The sequence below is a fragment of the Hemitrygon akajei genome, chromosome 7, assembly GCF_048418815.1.
Source record: "Hemitrygon akajei chromosome 7, sHemAka1.3, whole genome shotgun sequence".
Classification (NCBI taxonomy): Eukaryota; Metazoa; Chordata; class Chondrichthyes; order Myliobatiformes; family Dasyatidae; genus Hemitrygon; species Hemitrygon akajei.
In genome coordinates, this window is record NC_133130.1 from 13,975,100 (window position 1) to 13,990,620 (window position 15,521).

Below are 15,521 nucleotides of genomic sequence, written 5' to 3' on the forward strand. Positions count from 1 at the left end.
ACTGCACGGTACTGTCTATAAGGAGTTTGTATATTTTCCCTGTAATTGCATGGTTTCCTCTAGGTGTTCCGGTTTCCTTCACAGCCCAAAGATGTACTGGTTAGAAGGTTAATTGGTCATTGTAAATTGTCCAGTGATTAGGCTAGTGTTAAATAGGTGGCTTGCTGTGCAGTACAACTCATTGGGCTGGAAGCGGCTGTCCTGTGCTGTGTCTAACAACTCTACATTCCAATCGGAAGTCAAAAATCACTGACGTCCTACAGCTTCACGAGCGAAGTTTATTAAAGAAATTTTGAGTAAGGGAGATGTTGACTTATTGAATCATTATTCTTGGGAGCAAAAATCTCAGAGTGAGGTGGGAACAGCTGTCAGACAACAGTAGTCCCTGGGTAGAATGGTCTGTACTCCAGACCCTCTCAGCAATAGCATTAACAATGCAGATGATAACATTTTATATGTGGCTGGTGTCCTGGGTATAGATGAGACTGAAGAGAGATTTAATTCAGTGGAACCTTCAGAGGTGTTATACAGATGATAAACGAGCTGTGAGACTCCCACTGATCTGTCGTTTCTGTTTAATGTTGCTGTAGTCGCAATGTTTACCTTTCTGAGATTTCCCCTTTGGGCTTAACTTATTCTTCTTATTGTTTTAGTTGGTCATTGCCATTCGAAGGTTCGTGTTTCAATACCACAAGGCAGGAAGAACTTTAGGATGTTTTATTTTATTTTATTTAGAGATACGGTGTGGAAAAGGCCCTTCCGACTCTTAGAGCCACAACGTCCAGCAACCCGGATTACAACACTGATTTAACCCTAGCCTAATCACTGGACAATTTACAGTGACCAATTACCCTACCTGGTCTGTCTTTTGACTGTGGGAGGAAACAGGAGCACCTGAAGAAAATCCACACATTCCACAGGGAGGAATGCCTCCTCACAGTTTGATATCTTATACACTTTGGTTAAATGCCCATATACACTACCCCAATATTTTTTTTCTGTTCTTTTACTGTCACTTTGCACTTTTTAAACAATTTAATTTTATATAAATGTATATATTTATTATTGTATTTCACGGTTATTATTACATATTACAATGTACTGCTGAGACAGAACAAGATATTCCAAGCCATATGCAGTGGATTTGGTTTCTGGCGTGTCTCTGGAGTGCGGAGGGAACCAGAACGGTCAGGAGGTACCCATACAGTCATACTCCACGCAGACTGTGCCTGAGGTTGGACTCAAACCCGGATCCCCAGAGCCGGAGGCAGCAGCTCTGTGAGCGCCAATGCGCTGATTGGGCCAGTCACCTGTCTTTCCCTTGCTGTACCTGGAAAGAATAAGTGAACTAAGTGAGCTGGGCCGTGTATCCACTTTAACTTCTTGAGCAGTGCCAAGGAGTTAATTATACACAGGAAATATTCCCCATTGAGAGATTGTGATGGCATCTGTTACTTTGATCTGCAGGTAGAGCAGTGCTTAACCTGTTGCATGTTCTCGACATCCTTTAGTGTGGAAGAACTCAGAATATTTACCAGAAAGCTCAATCGCACACAACCCCACAACGTACTTTTAAAATTGTATTTAGAGATATAGCACAATAACAGGTTCTTCCAGCCCAACAGTCCCAGGCTGCCCAATGCTTATTCATTTATTCATTTAGTGATACAAGGAGGAATAGGCCATTCTGGCCCTTCGAGGCATGCTGCCCCCAGCAACTCCCAGCAACCCCAATTTAACCCTATCTTAATCACAGGACAATTTCCAAAGACCAACCAACCTACTTGTCTTTGGACTGTGGGAGGAAACCGGAGGACCCAGAGAAAATGCACACATTCCATGGGGAGGACGTGAAGACTTGTTACAGAACGGCACCCAATTGAACTCTCAACTCTGATGCACTAGGCTGTAATAGCGGGGCGCTAACTGCTCCGTTACTGTGGCGCCCCATTACTGAGCGGGCACCGCACATTTACTGCAAAGTTTAAACCCACACAACTCTGCAGCAAAATCCTCTTTTATTTTTTATTTTAATTTGTGATACAGCAAGGTAACAGGCCCTTCCGGACACACTTCTTGAATGTATCGAAGGTACCTGCATCTACCACTTCCTCCAGCAGCCGATTTCATGGTATTTTTATTTTATTAGTTTAGGGATACACTGCCTAGGCTTCCCAATTACAGCTATGTGACTAATTTACCTACTAACCCGTACATCTTTGGACTGTGGGAGGAAACTGGAGCTCCGGGAGGAAACCCATGCAGTTACAGGGAGAACATACAAACTCCTTACAGAGAGCGGTGGGAATTGAACAGCTTTACTCTAACCACTAGGCTACTATGCCAGCCTAATGCAAGATTCAAGATTCGGGATCATTTAATGCCATTTCCTGGGCGCAAGTGTAAAGGAAAACTAAATAATTGCAACTCTGGATCCAATGCAGCATGAAAAAACACAATAAGATATAAGAAAACAAAATAATTTTTTAAAAACACAATAAATATAAATACATAAGATAGCTTATATACATAGATTGATGTTCTGACCATAAAGTGACTCTGGATACAGGTGTGTCTGTACATAGGTTGACTCTGACAGGAAATGACAAAGTAATGGTGGTTGGGGGTGTGGAGAGGTGGGGTAGTGGGTTGAAGTGTTGATCAGCCTTACTGCTTGGGAAAAGCAACTGCTTTTGAGTCTGGTGGGCCTGAAGTGAATGCTACGTAACATCCTCCCTGAGGGGAGTGGGACAAACAGTCCATGAGCAGGGTGGGTGGGATCTTTTGTGATGTTACTGGCCCTTTTCTGGCACCTTTCTGCATGTATAGTATTTCCTTGATAGAGGGTAGGCTGGGGCTGGAGATGCATTGGGAAGTTCTCACTACCCATTGTAGAGCCTTCCTTTATGCCACAGCGCAGTTTCTATACTTGCAGTGATGTTGCATGCTAAGATGGTCTCCACTGCACATCTGTAGAAAGCTGTGAGTATGGATGTACAAAGTCCAGCTCTCTTCACCCTCCTCAGAAGGTAATGGCTCTGATGACAGAGGGAAGAAGCTGTTCCTGAATCGTTGAGCGTGTGACTTCAGGCTCCTGTACCTCCTCCTTGATGGTAGCAATAAGAAGAGGGCACGTCCTAGGTGGTGGGGATCCTTAATGACAGATGCTGCCTTTTTGAGGCATCGTACTGGTTAGGCACAGGAGTACATTCAGCCAGAGACTCATTCCACCGAGATGCAACACTGAGCGTCATAGGAAGTCATTCCTGCCTGTGGCCATCAAACTTTACAACTCCTCCCTCAGATTGTCAGACACCCTGAGCCAATAGGCTGGTCCTGGACTTATTTCCACTTGCCATAATTTACCTATTATTTATGATTTTATATTGTTATATTCTTGGTTGGTGCAGCTGTAACGAAACCCAATTTCCCTCAGGATCAATAAAGTATGTCTGTCTGTCTGTCTGTCTGTCTGTCTTTTGAAGATGTTGCTGATGATGGAGAGGATAGAGCCCATGAACCAGTTAGAATGCTCTCCATGGTACATCTCTAGAAATTTGCAAGAGTCTTTGATGACATACCAAAATCACCTCAAACTCCTAATGAAATATAGTCACTGTCATGAATATAATGGAATTAGAGTTAGATAGAGCTCTTAAAGACAGCAGAGTCAAGGGATATGGGGAGAAGGCAGGAACGAGGTACTGATTGTGGATGATCAGCCATGATCACATTGAATGGCAGTGCTGGCTCGAAGGGCTGAATGGCCTACTCCTGCACCTATTGTCTATTGTCTATAGTGTAAATAGATATTTGATGAGCAGCGTGGATTTAGTGTAAGATTAGAAAAAATGGATAGACTTGATGGAACAAAGAACCTGTTTCTGTGCTCTGTGGTTCTATGACCTTAACAAGGCCTTTTGTCAAATTCCAGCATGGAAGGTTGGTCAAGAATGTTCAGTCGCTCAGTGTTCAATATGAGGTAATAAATTGGATGAGACATTGGCTTTGTGGGAGAAGCCAGAGAGTGGTGGTAGATGGCTGCCTCTCCGACTGGAGGCCTCTGACTAGTGAAGTGCCGCCAGGGTCATTGTTGTGTCTGTTGGTGTTTGTCATCTATATCAATGATCTGAATAATAAAGTGGCAAAAAAGATCAGCAGAAATGCAGACGACACCAAGATAGTGGGTGTAGTGGACAGCGCGGACGACTATCAAAGCTTGCAGTGTGAGCTGGACCAGCTGGAAAAATGGCAGAGGGAATTAAATGCAGACAGCATGAGATGTTGCACTTTGATGGGACAAACCAGGATAGGTCTGACACAGTGAACAGTGGGGCACTGAGGAATGTGGTAGAACAGAGGGATCTGGGAATACAGGAACATAATTCATTGAAAGTAGCATCGCAGGTAGATAGGGTCGTAGGGAGAGCTTTTGGAAGAGTAAAGAAAATTTATAAAGATGTTGTCAGAACTTGAGCACATGAGTCCAACTCGGGCATTTAACCAAAGTGTAGAAGACATCAAATCACATTCCTCCCTGTGGAATGTGTGGATTTTCTTCAGATGCTCCTGTTTCCTCCCACAGTCAAAAGACGGACCAGGTAGGGTAATTGGTCACTGTAAATTGTCCAGTGATTAGGCTAGGGTTAAATCAGTGCTGTAATCGGGGTTGCTGGACATTGTGGCTCGAAGCATGTTGCCAGGACTTGAGGAACTGAGCTACAGGGAAAGGCTGAATGTGATTGTACGTTATACGGATCAAAGAGTCAAAGTCATAGAACACTGCAGTACAGAAAAGGCCCTTTGGTCTAACTAGTCTGAGGCAAAGTTGTAATCTGTCTGGTCCCTTCAACCTGCACGCCACGCGGACCATCCAGGTACCTATCCAAATTTTGCGTAAATATGGAATCTATCACCTCTGCTGGCAGGTTGTCTCAGACTCTCACCATCCTCAGAGTGAAGAGGTTCCCCTTAAATACTTTGCCTTTCACCTTTATTGAGGCACATCCTCTTTTGAAGAAATCTTTGTTGACCCAACAGCATGAATGGCAGTGATGCTTCACTACCAGATGAGCTCAACACCTTCTATGCCCGCTTTGAAAGGGAGAGTATAACTACAGCTGTGAAGATCCCTGCTGCACCTGGTGACCCTGTGATCTCTGTCTCAGAGGCCAATGTCAGGCTGTCTTTCAGGAGGGTGAAACCTCATAAGGTGGCAGGCCCCGATGGATTATCTGGTAAGGCTCTGAAAACTTGAGGCAAATAACTGGCATGTACTTAGCCCACTGCTCTACTCTCTCTGAACCCATGACTGTGTGGCCAGGCATAGCTCAAATACCACCCATAAATTTGCTGATGATACAACCACTGTAGGTAGAATCTCAGATGGAGACGAGAGGGCATACAGGAGTGAGATATGCCAACTAGTGGAGTGGTGTCGCAGCAACAACCTGGCACTCAACGTCATTAAGACGAAAGAGCTGATTGTGGACTATAGCACGAGGGATCACAAACTAATCCTCATAGAGAGATCAGAAGTGGAGAGAGTGAGCAATTTCAAGTTCCTGGGTGTCAATATCTCTGAGGATCTAAGCTGGTCTCAACATATCGATGTAGTTATATTTCATTAAGACTTTGAGGAGATTTGGTTTGTCACCTAAGACACTCGAAAACTTCTGCATTTATGTACCGTGGCGAGCATTCTGACAGGCTACATCAGTGTTTGGTCTGGAGGGGGTGGGGGGGGGGATGGATGCTATTGCACAGGATTGAAAGAAGCTCCAGAAAATAGTAAAATTAGTCAGCTCCATTTTGGCACTAGTCTCCATAGTATCCAAGTTACCTTCAAGGAGCAGTGACTCAGTACGGCGGCATTCATCATTAAGGACCCCCATCACTCAGGTCATGTCCTCTTCTCATTGTTACCCTCAGGATGGAGGTACAGAAGCCTGATGGCACAAACTCAGCGATTCAGGAACAGCTTCTTCCCCTCTGCCATCGGATTCCTAAATTGACATTGAACCCATTAACACCCATTAACCACCTCACTTCTATTATGCAAACACGAGGAAATCTGCAGATGCTGGAAATTCAAATAACACACACAAAATGCTGGTGGAACACAGCAGGCCAGGCAGCATCTATAAGGAGAAGCACTGTCGACGTTTCGGGTCGAGACCCTTCGTCAGGATAACTGAAAGGAAAGATAGTAAGAGATTTGAAAGTAGGAGGGGGAGGGGGAAATATAAAATGATAGGAGAAGTCCGGAGGGGGTGGGATGAAGCTAAGAGCTGGAAAGGTGATTGGCGAAAGTGATACAGAGCTGGAGAAGGGAAAGGATCATGGGACGGGAGGCCTAGGGAGAAAGAAAGGGGGAGGAGAGGACCAGAGGGAGATGGAGAACAGGCAAGCAACTAAATATGTCAGGGATGGGGTAAGAAGGGAAGGAGGGGCATTAACGGAAGTTAGAGAAGTCAATGTTCATGCCATTAGGTTGGAGGCTACCCAGCCGGTGTATAAGGTGTTGTTCCTCCAACCTGAGTGTGGCTTCATCTTGACAGTAGAGGAGGCCATGGATAGACATATCAGAATGGGAATGGGATGTGGAATTAAAATGTGTGGCCATTGGGAGATCCTGCTCTCTCTGGCAAAAGCAGCTTATCTCTCCCATTTCCCGCACATCTGCCCTCACTCCATCCATCTGCCACCCCACTTGGGATAGGGTTCCCCTTGTCCTCACCTACCACCCCACCAGCCTCCAGGTCCAACGTATAATTCTCCATAACTTCTGCCACCTCCAATGGGATCCCACTACCAAGCACATCTTTCCCTCCCCCACCTTTCTGCTTTCTGCAGGAATCGCTCCCTACGCGACTCCCTTGTCCATTCGTCCCCCTCATCCCTTCCCACCAATCTCCCTCCTGGCACTTATCCTTGTAAACAGAACAAGTGCTACACCTGCCCTTACACTTCCTCCCTCACCACCATTCAGGGCCCCAGACAGTCCTTCCAGGTGAGGTGACACTTCACCTGTGAGTTGGCTGGTGTGGTATACTGCGTCCGGTGCTCCCGGTGTGGCCTTTTATATATTGGTGAGACCCGACACAGACTGGGAGACCGTTTCGCTGAACGCCTACGCTCGGTCCTCCAGAGAAAGCAGGATCTCCCAGTGGCCACACATTTAAATTCCACGTCTCATTCTGATATGTCTATCCATGGCCTCCTCTACTGTCAAGATGAAGCCACACTCAGGTTGGAGGAACAACACCTTATATACCGGCTGGGTAGCCTCCAACCTGATGGCATGAACATTGACTTCTCTAACTTCTGTTAATGCCCCTCCTCCCCTACTTACCCCAACCTTGACATACTTAGTTGTTTGTTTTTTTCTCTCACTCTGCCCATCACTCTGCCTGTTCTCCATCTCCCTCTGGTGCTCCCCTTCCCCTTTCTTTCTCCCTAGGCCTCCCGTCCCATGATCCTTTCCCTTCTCCAGCTCTGTATCACTTTTACCTTTCCAGCTCTTAGCTTCATCCCACCCCCTCCGGTCTTCTCCTATCATTTCGCATTTCCCCCTTCCCCCACTACTTTCAAATCTCTTACTATCTTTCCTTTCGGTTAGTCCTGACGAAGGGTCTCGGCCCGAAACGTCGACAGTGCTTCTCCCTGTAGATGCTGCCTGGCCTGCTGTGTTCCACCAGCATTTTCTGTGTGTTCTCACTTCTATTATTTCTGCTTTTGCAGTAATTTTAATTTAATATAAATATAATACTTACTGTAATTGAGTGATTTATTTATTTATTATTTATTTCCTATATGATCATGTATTGCATTGTACGGCTGCCACTAAGTTAACAAATCTTATGACATATGCCGCTGATATTACACCTGATTCTGATTCGGGGTGAGTGTCCATGATGGTTCGCAACTTCCTGCAGCTTTTACTGACCCTGCGTAGTCGTCTCACCATACCAGACGGTGATGTGTTCCTCAAGGTTTCCAGCATCTGCATTATCTCTGCGTTTATGATTTGCAAAGACTATTACTCGCAGATAAATGAAAAATCAAAATTTAATAAAAACATTTCTTCTTTCTTTTAATTAACATTAATTATTAAAAAATCCAACAATGCAGAAGTTTTTCACCAATTTTATTTAATTTAATTTAGAGATACATTGCGAAACAGGCCCTTCCGGCCCCTAGCGTAATCACTGGACAATTTGCAAAGCCCAATTAACCTAGTAACTGGTACATCTTGGGAGGAAACCAGAGCACCTGGAGGAAACCCACATGGTCACTGGGAGAACAACCAGATGCCTTACAGACGTTGTCAGTGTTGAACGCTGATACACCGAGCTGTAATAACATTGCACTAACCGCTACGCTACCATGTTGTAATTTGTAACAGTTATTCTCTCAACCGGCAGACTTCACCAGAATCTTGTATTTCAAGTCAACTGCTAATTTGGTTTCTTCCTCACTAATATTACCTCGTTGCTTTTTCCCGTTTAATGAGTTAAAATTGCAGTTCAGTCCAATGTGCTTGGAGAGACATTTTTTTATTTTAATGCATATGGACAAGAGGAACACTGATGGTCTGACTGAGGCACACTGGTCTGCTTCTTCAGGATGTTGTTGTCAGAACCATTTCCAGATTTCTTGTAACATGAATTTGTTGTGCTGATTGAGATCTGAACTTGAAAACTCGTGTACTAAAGGTGTAACAGGTGGCCAGACAGGTATATTTTTAAATGAAATTAACACCACAGTATATCACAAAAATGCTGGAGGCACTCTTTAGAAGGTCAGGCAACATCTATGGAAAAGAGTAAACAGACGAGGCTCTTCTTTAAAACTGAGAGGGAAAGAGGGAGATTCTTGAATATAAAGGCAGGGGGAGGGGAAGGAGGCTAGCTGGAAGGTGATAGGTGAAGTCAGGTGGGTGGGAAAGGTCAAGAGCTGGAAAAGAAAAAGTCTGATAGGAGAGGAGAGTGGACAAAAGATGAAAGGGAAGGAGGAGAGGACCCGGGGTAAGTGATAGGGAGGTGAGAAGAAGTAAAAAGTCAGAGAGTGGAATAGAAGAAGTGGTTGGGAGGTGGGGAGAATTTTGCTCAGTGAAGGAGAAATCAATATTCATCCCATCAGGCTGGGGGGTACCCAGGTGGAATATAAGGTGTTGCTCCTCCACCCCTTGGGTGGCCTCATCTTGGCACAAGAGGAGGCTATGGATTGATACGTCGGAACAGGAATGGGAATGGGAATTAAAATGGCCACTGGGATGCCCCGCTTGTGGATGGAGTGCAGGTGCTTGACAAAGCGGTTCCCCCGGATTCCGACGTGTCTCACAGGAGGCCACATTTGGAGCACAATAGACGATGCTAGCTGATTTGCCTCACGTGGAAGGACTGTTTTGGGGTCTAAATAGAGGTGAGAGACGAGGTGCATGGGCAAGTGTACACATGAGCTGCTGGCAGGGATAAGGGGAAGGTCAAATAGACAATGGAATCACAGGGGTCTGAGTTTGGAGTCCAATCCCAGTGTCCTCTATAAGGACTTTGCACGTCCTCCCCACGGAATAAAGTCCTAATCCACTCAACCTTTCTTTGTAATTCCTGCCCTCGAGTCCAGACAATGTCTTGCTAAATCTTTTCTGCATTCGTCCTAGATTAAAAACATCTTTCTTAGAACAGGTGACCGAAACTGTACACAGTAACCCTGAGGATCATCTCCTTGTCACCGTGGAGAGACTTGTGAATTCATGAGATCCTGAGGGCGATGTTATCTGGATCTTAGCTCCTGGGAGGGTCAGTCATGGCGGTAAGGTCAAAGGGGAAGTTCCAGACAAAGAGCGATCCAGCCAAGAACTCAACGGTGGAGATCGGGAGATGATGGCACATCACAACGGCAGTGAAGGCTCAGGAAAGCTGCTGCAGTGAAGGGTCCCCTGTCACCTTTGATGCCGTGCCACTGGCCCCCGACCCCAACCTGTCAGGGACCATGTGGTGGCTGCTCGTTCATCCGCCCCCCCCCCCCCATGTTAAACATAGTCATGTGCAGGTGTTTGCTACTTACTGAATCCACCATGTCATCCTGGAAATCTTATAGAAGAACATCATAAACATCGCAGAACATTTCTTAGTGTTATCCTTTCAGAGGATCTAACCACTGAGCACGTCTACATGGAATGCTGATGCGGTAAAGCAGCATCCATCATCCAATGCCCCCACCACCCAGGACATGTTCTCTTCTCGCTGCTACCATCAGAAAGAAGGTACAGGAACCATAGGAGTTTATTTATTTGTTATTATTATCTCTTTTTTTTGTATTTGCACAATTGTTGTTTTCTGTATTTAGTTGGGCTTTCATTGATACTGTTAAGGTTATTATTCTATAGATTTAGTTCTTTGAGGATATAATGAGTGCAGTGCATAGAGGGGAACAGATGGACGTTATTTACTTGAATTTCCAGAAGGTGTTCAATAAGGTGCCGCATAAAAGACTTATCCATAAGATAAGGATGCATAGAGTTGGGGTGATGTATTAGCATGGATAGTGGATTGGTTCATTAATAAAAAGCAGGGAATTGGGATATATAGGTATTACCCTGGTTGGCAATCAGTGGTGAGCGGTGTGCCACAGGGGTCGGTGCTGGGCCCGCGACTGTTCACGATATACATTGACGATCTGGAAGAGGGGACCGAGTGCAGCATCTCTAAGTTTGTTGATGACACTAGATTGAGTGGAAAAGCAAATTGTGTAGAGGATACGGAGAGTCTGCAGAGAGATATAGATAGGTTAAGTGAGTGGGCAAGGGTCTAGCAGATGGAGTACAATGTTGGTAAATGCAAGGTCATCCACTTTGGAAGGGAAAATGGAAGATCAAATTATTATTTAAATGGTAAAAGATTGCAGCATGCTGCTGTGCAGAAGGACTTGGGAGTTCTTGTGCACGAACTGCAAAATGTTGGTTTGCAGGTGCAGCAAGTAGGCAAATGGAATATTGGCTTTCATTGCTAGAGGGATTGAATTTAAGAGCAGGGAGGTTATGCTGCAACTGTACAGGGCACTGGTGAGGCTGAACCCAGAGTACTGCGTACAGATCTGGTCTCCTTACTTGGGGAAAGATATACTGGCTTTGGAGGCGGTCCAGAGGAGGGTCACCAGGTTGATTCCAGAGATGAGATGGTTAGACTATGAGGAGAGATTGAGTCACCGGGACTGTACTCACTGGAATTCAGAAGAATGAGAGATGAACTTATAGAAACATAAAAAAATTATGAAAAGGATAGATAAGATAGAGGCAGGAAAATTGTTTCCACTGGTAGGTGAGAAAAGAATTAGGGGACAAAGCTTTAAGATTTGGGGGAGTAAATTTAGTACAGAGATGAAGAGGAACTGCTTTTCCCAAAGAGTGGTGAATCAGTATGTGCGGTTGGGAGACTGTAGGTCTGACACGGTGGTCAGCAGCACAGGGGCGCCGCAGGGAACCGTACTCTCTCCGGTCCTGTTCACCCTGTACACATCAGACTTCCAATATAACTCGGAGTCCTGCCATGTGCAGAAGTTCGCTGATGACACGGCCATAGTGGGGTTTGTCAGGAATGGACAGGAGGAGGAGTATAGGAAACTGATACAGGACTTTGTGATATGGTGCAACTCAAACTACCTGCGTCTCAATATCACCAAGACCAATGAGATGGTGGTGGACTTTAGGAGATCTAGGCCTCATATGGAGCCAGTGATCATTAATGGAGAATGTGTGGAGCAGGTTAAGACCTACAAGTATCTGGGAGTACAGTTAGACGAGAAGCTAGACTGGACTGCCAACACAGATGCCTTGTGCAGGAAGGCACAGAGTCGACTGTACTTCCTTAGAAGGTTGGCGTCATTCAATGTCTGTAGTGAGATGCTGAAGATGTTCTATAGGTCAGTTGTGGAGAGCGCCCTCTTCTTTGTGGTGGCGTGTTGGGGAGGAAGCATTAAGAAGAGGGACGCCTCACGTCTTAATAAGCTGGTAAGGAAGGCGGGCTCTGTCGTGGGCAAAGTACTGGAGAGTTTAACATCGGTAGCTGAGCGAAGGGCGCTGAGTAGGCTACGGTCAATTATGGATAACTCTGAACATCCTCTGCATAGCACCATCCAGAGACAGAGAAGCAGTTTCATCGACAGGTTACTATCGATGCAATGCTCCTCAGACAGGATGAAGAGGTCAATACTCCCCAATGCCATTCGGCTTTACAATTCTACCGCCAGGACTTAAGAACTTTTTAAAAGCTATTATTAATGCTTTTTGAGATAGTGATTTAGATGCATATCATATTCTTTACTGAGTTAAGTATTGTATGTAATTAGTTTTGCTACAACAAGTGTATGGGACATTGGAAAAAAGTCGAATTTCCCCATGGGGATGAATAAAGTATCTATCTATCTATCTATCTATCTATCTATCTATCTATCTATCTATCTATCTATCTATCTATCTATCTATCTGTCTATCTATCTATCTATCTATCTATCTATCTATCTATCTATCTATCTGTGGAATTCTCTGTCCAATGAAGCAGTGGAGGCTACTTCAGTGAGTATATTTAAAACAACATTGGTAAGATTTTTGTGTAGTAGGGGCATTAAAGGTTATGTGGAAAAGGCAGGTGGGTGGAATTGAATCCATGGCCAGATCAGCCATTTTCTTATTGAATGGCGAGCAGGCTTGATGAACCAGATGGCCTACTCCTGCTCCTATTTCTTTTGTTCTTGTGATTTATTGAGTATGCCCACAAGAAAATGAATTTCAGGGTTGTTTATAGAAACATAGAAACATAGAAAATAGGTGCAGGAGTAGGCCATTTGGCCCTTCGAGCCTGCACCGCCATTCAGTATGATCATGGCTGATCATCCAACTCAGAACCCTGTACCTGCTTTCTCTCCATACCCCCTGATCCCTTTAGCCACAAGGGCCATATCTAACTTCCTCTTAAATATAGCCAATGAACTGGCCTCAACTGTTTCCTGTGGCAGAGAATTCCACAGATTCACCACTCTCTGTGTGAAGAAGTTTTTCCTCGTCTCGGTCCTAAAAGGCTTCCCCTTTATCCTTAAACTGTGACCCCTCATTCTGGACTTCCCCAACATTGGAAACAATCTTCCTGCATCTAGCCTGTCCAATCCCTTTAGAATTTTATACATTTCAGTAAGATCCCCCCTCAATCTTCTAAATTGCAGTGAGTATAAGCCTAGTCGATCCAGTCTTTCTTCATATGAAAGTCCTGCCATCCCAGGAATCAATCTGGTGATCCTTCTCTGTACTCCCTCTATGGCAAGAATTTCTTTCCTCAGATTAGGGGACCAAAACTGCATACAATATTCTAGGTGTGGTCTCACTAAGGCCTTGTACAATTGCAGTAGAACCTCCTTGCTCCTGTACTTAAATCCTTTTGCTATGAATGCCAACATACCATTTGCCTTTTTCACCGCCTGCTGTACCTGCATGCCCACCTTCAATGACTGGTGTACAATGACACCCAGATCTCATTGCATCTCCCCTTTTCCTAATCGGCCACTGTTCAGATAATAATCTGTTTTCCTGTTCTTGCAACCAAAGTGGATAACCTCACATTTATCCACATTAAATTGCATCTGCCATGAATTTGCCCACTCACCTAACCTATCCAAGTCACCCTGCATCCTCTTAGCATCCTCCTCACAGCTAACACTGCCGCCCAGCTTTGTGTCATCCGCAAACTTGGAGATGCTGCATTTAATTCCCTCGTCTAAATCATTAATATATATTGTAAACAACTGGGGTCCCAGCACTGAGCCTTGCGGTACCCCACTAGTCACTGCCTGCCATTCTGAAAAGATCCCATTTACTCCCACTCTTTGCTTCCTGTCTGCCAACCAATTCTCTATCTACATCAATACCATACCCCCAATACTGTGTGCTTTAAGTTTGCACACTAATCTCCTGTGTGGGACCTTGCCAAAAGCCTTTTGAAAATCTAAATATACCACATCCACTGGCTCTCCCCTATCCACTCTACTAGTTACATCTTCAAAAAATTCTATAAGATTCGTCAGACATGATTTTCCTTTCACAAATCCATGTTGACTTTGTCCGATGATTTCACCTCTTTCCAAATGTGCTGTTATCACATCTTTGATATAGTGACATATACATACTTCGATAATAAATTTACTTTGAACATAGAACGGTACAGCACGGGTATAGGCCATTCGGCCCACAGTGTTGTGCCAAAACAAATAAAAAGCTAATTAAAAACATCCAAAGACTATTCCCTCCTACCTACACCATGTCTGTACACCTCCATCTTCTTTGTAGCCATGATTCTACCTAAACATCTCTGCAAAGCCTCTAATGTATTTGCCTCTACCACCATACCAAGTAGCACACTCCAGGCATCCAGGACTCTGAATAAAAATCTTACCCTTCACATCTCCCTTGAACCAAACCCCTCCCATCTTCAATGCATGTCCTTTGGTATTAGACCTTTCAACCCTGTGAAAGACACTCTCTCTCTACTCTATCTATGCCATTCATAATGTTATAAACCTCCATCAGATTTCCACTCAGCCTCTGGCACTCCAGAGAAAACAACCAAAGTTTACCCAGCCTTCCGTGATAGCACATGCCCTCTAAACCAGGCAGCATCCTGGTGAACCCCTTTTGCACCCTCTCCAAGACCTCAACATCCTTATGATAAAGGGGTGACCAGAGCTGTACACAATAATCCAGAGTGGCCTAACCAGAATTTTATAAAGTTTCAACATAACCTCTTGACTTTTGAACTCAATGCCTTGACTAATATAAGCAAGCATTCCATAAGCCTTCTTAACCACTTTATTGACCTGTGGTGCCACTTTCAAGGAGATCAAGATGGGATCTCAAGATCTCTCTGCTCTGCAACACTGTTAACGATCTTGCCCTTAAAGATATACTGTCTCCTTGCATTTGCCCTACCAAGGTGCAACACCTCACATCTATTTGGGTTAAACTCCATCTGCCATTTCTCTGCTCAAATCTGCAACTGATCTCTATTATACTGTATCCTTTACTAGTCTTCTACACTATCCACATCTCCACTAATGACAGACCTCCAGCTTGAATTCACTATCCTCTGAATTCTATACAGAAGCCAGTTCTGAATCCAATCAACCAATTTGCCACAGACCCCATGCATCTTAATCTTCTGGATTAGCTTTCCATGAGGGACTTTATCAAATACCTTACTAAAATCCATGTAGAGAACATCAGCATCCCTACCATCATCAATCTCTCTCGTTACCTTGTCAAAAAACTCCTTCGGGTTAGTAAAACACAACCTGCCCTGCACATGGCTCTCCCAAGTTTGGGTATCGGCTTCCAAATGTTCATATAGCTTGTCCTTAAGAATTTTCTCCAGCAAATTCCCTACAGTTGATGTAAGACTCACCGGTCTATAGTCCCCAGGATTTTCCCTTGTTCCCTTCTTAAATAAAACCATTTAGCCACTTGCTTGTCCTCT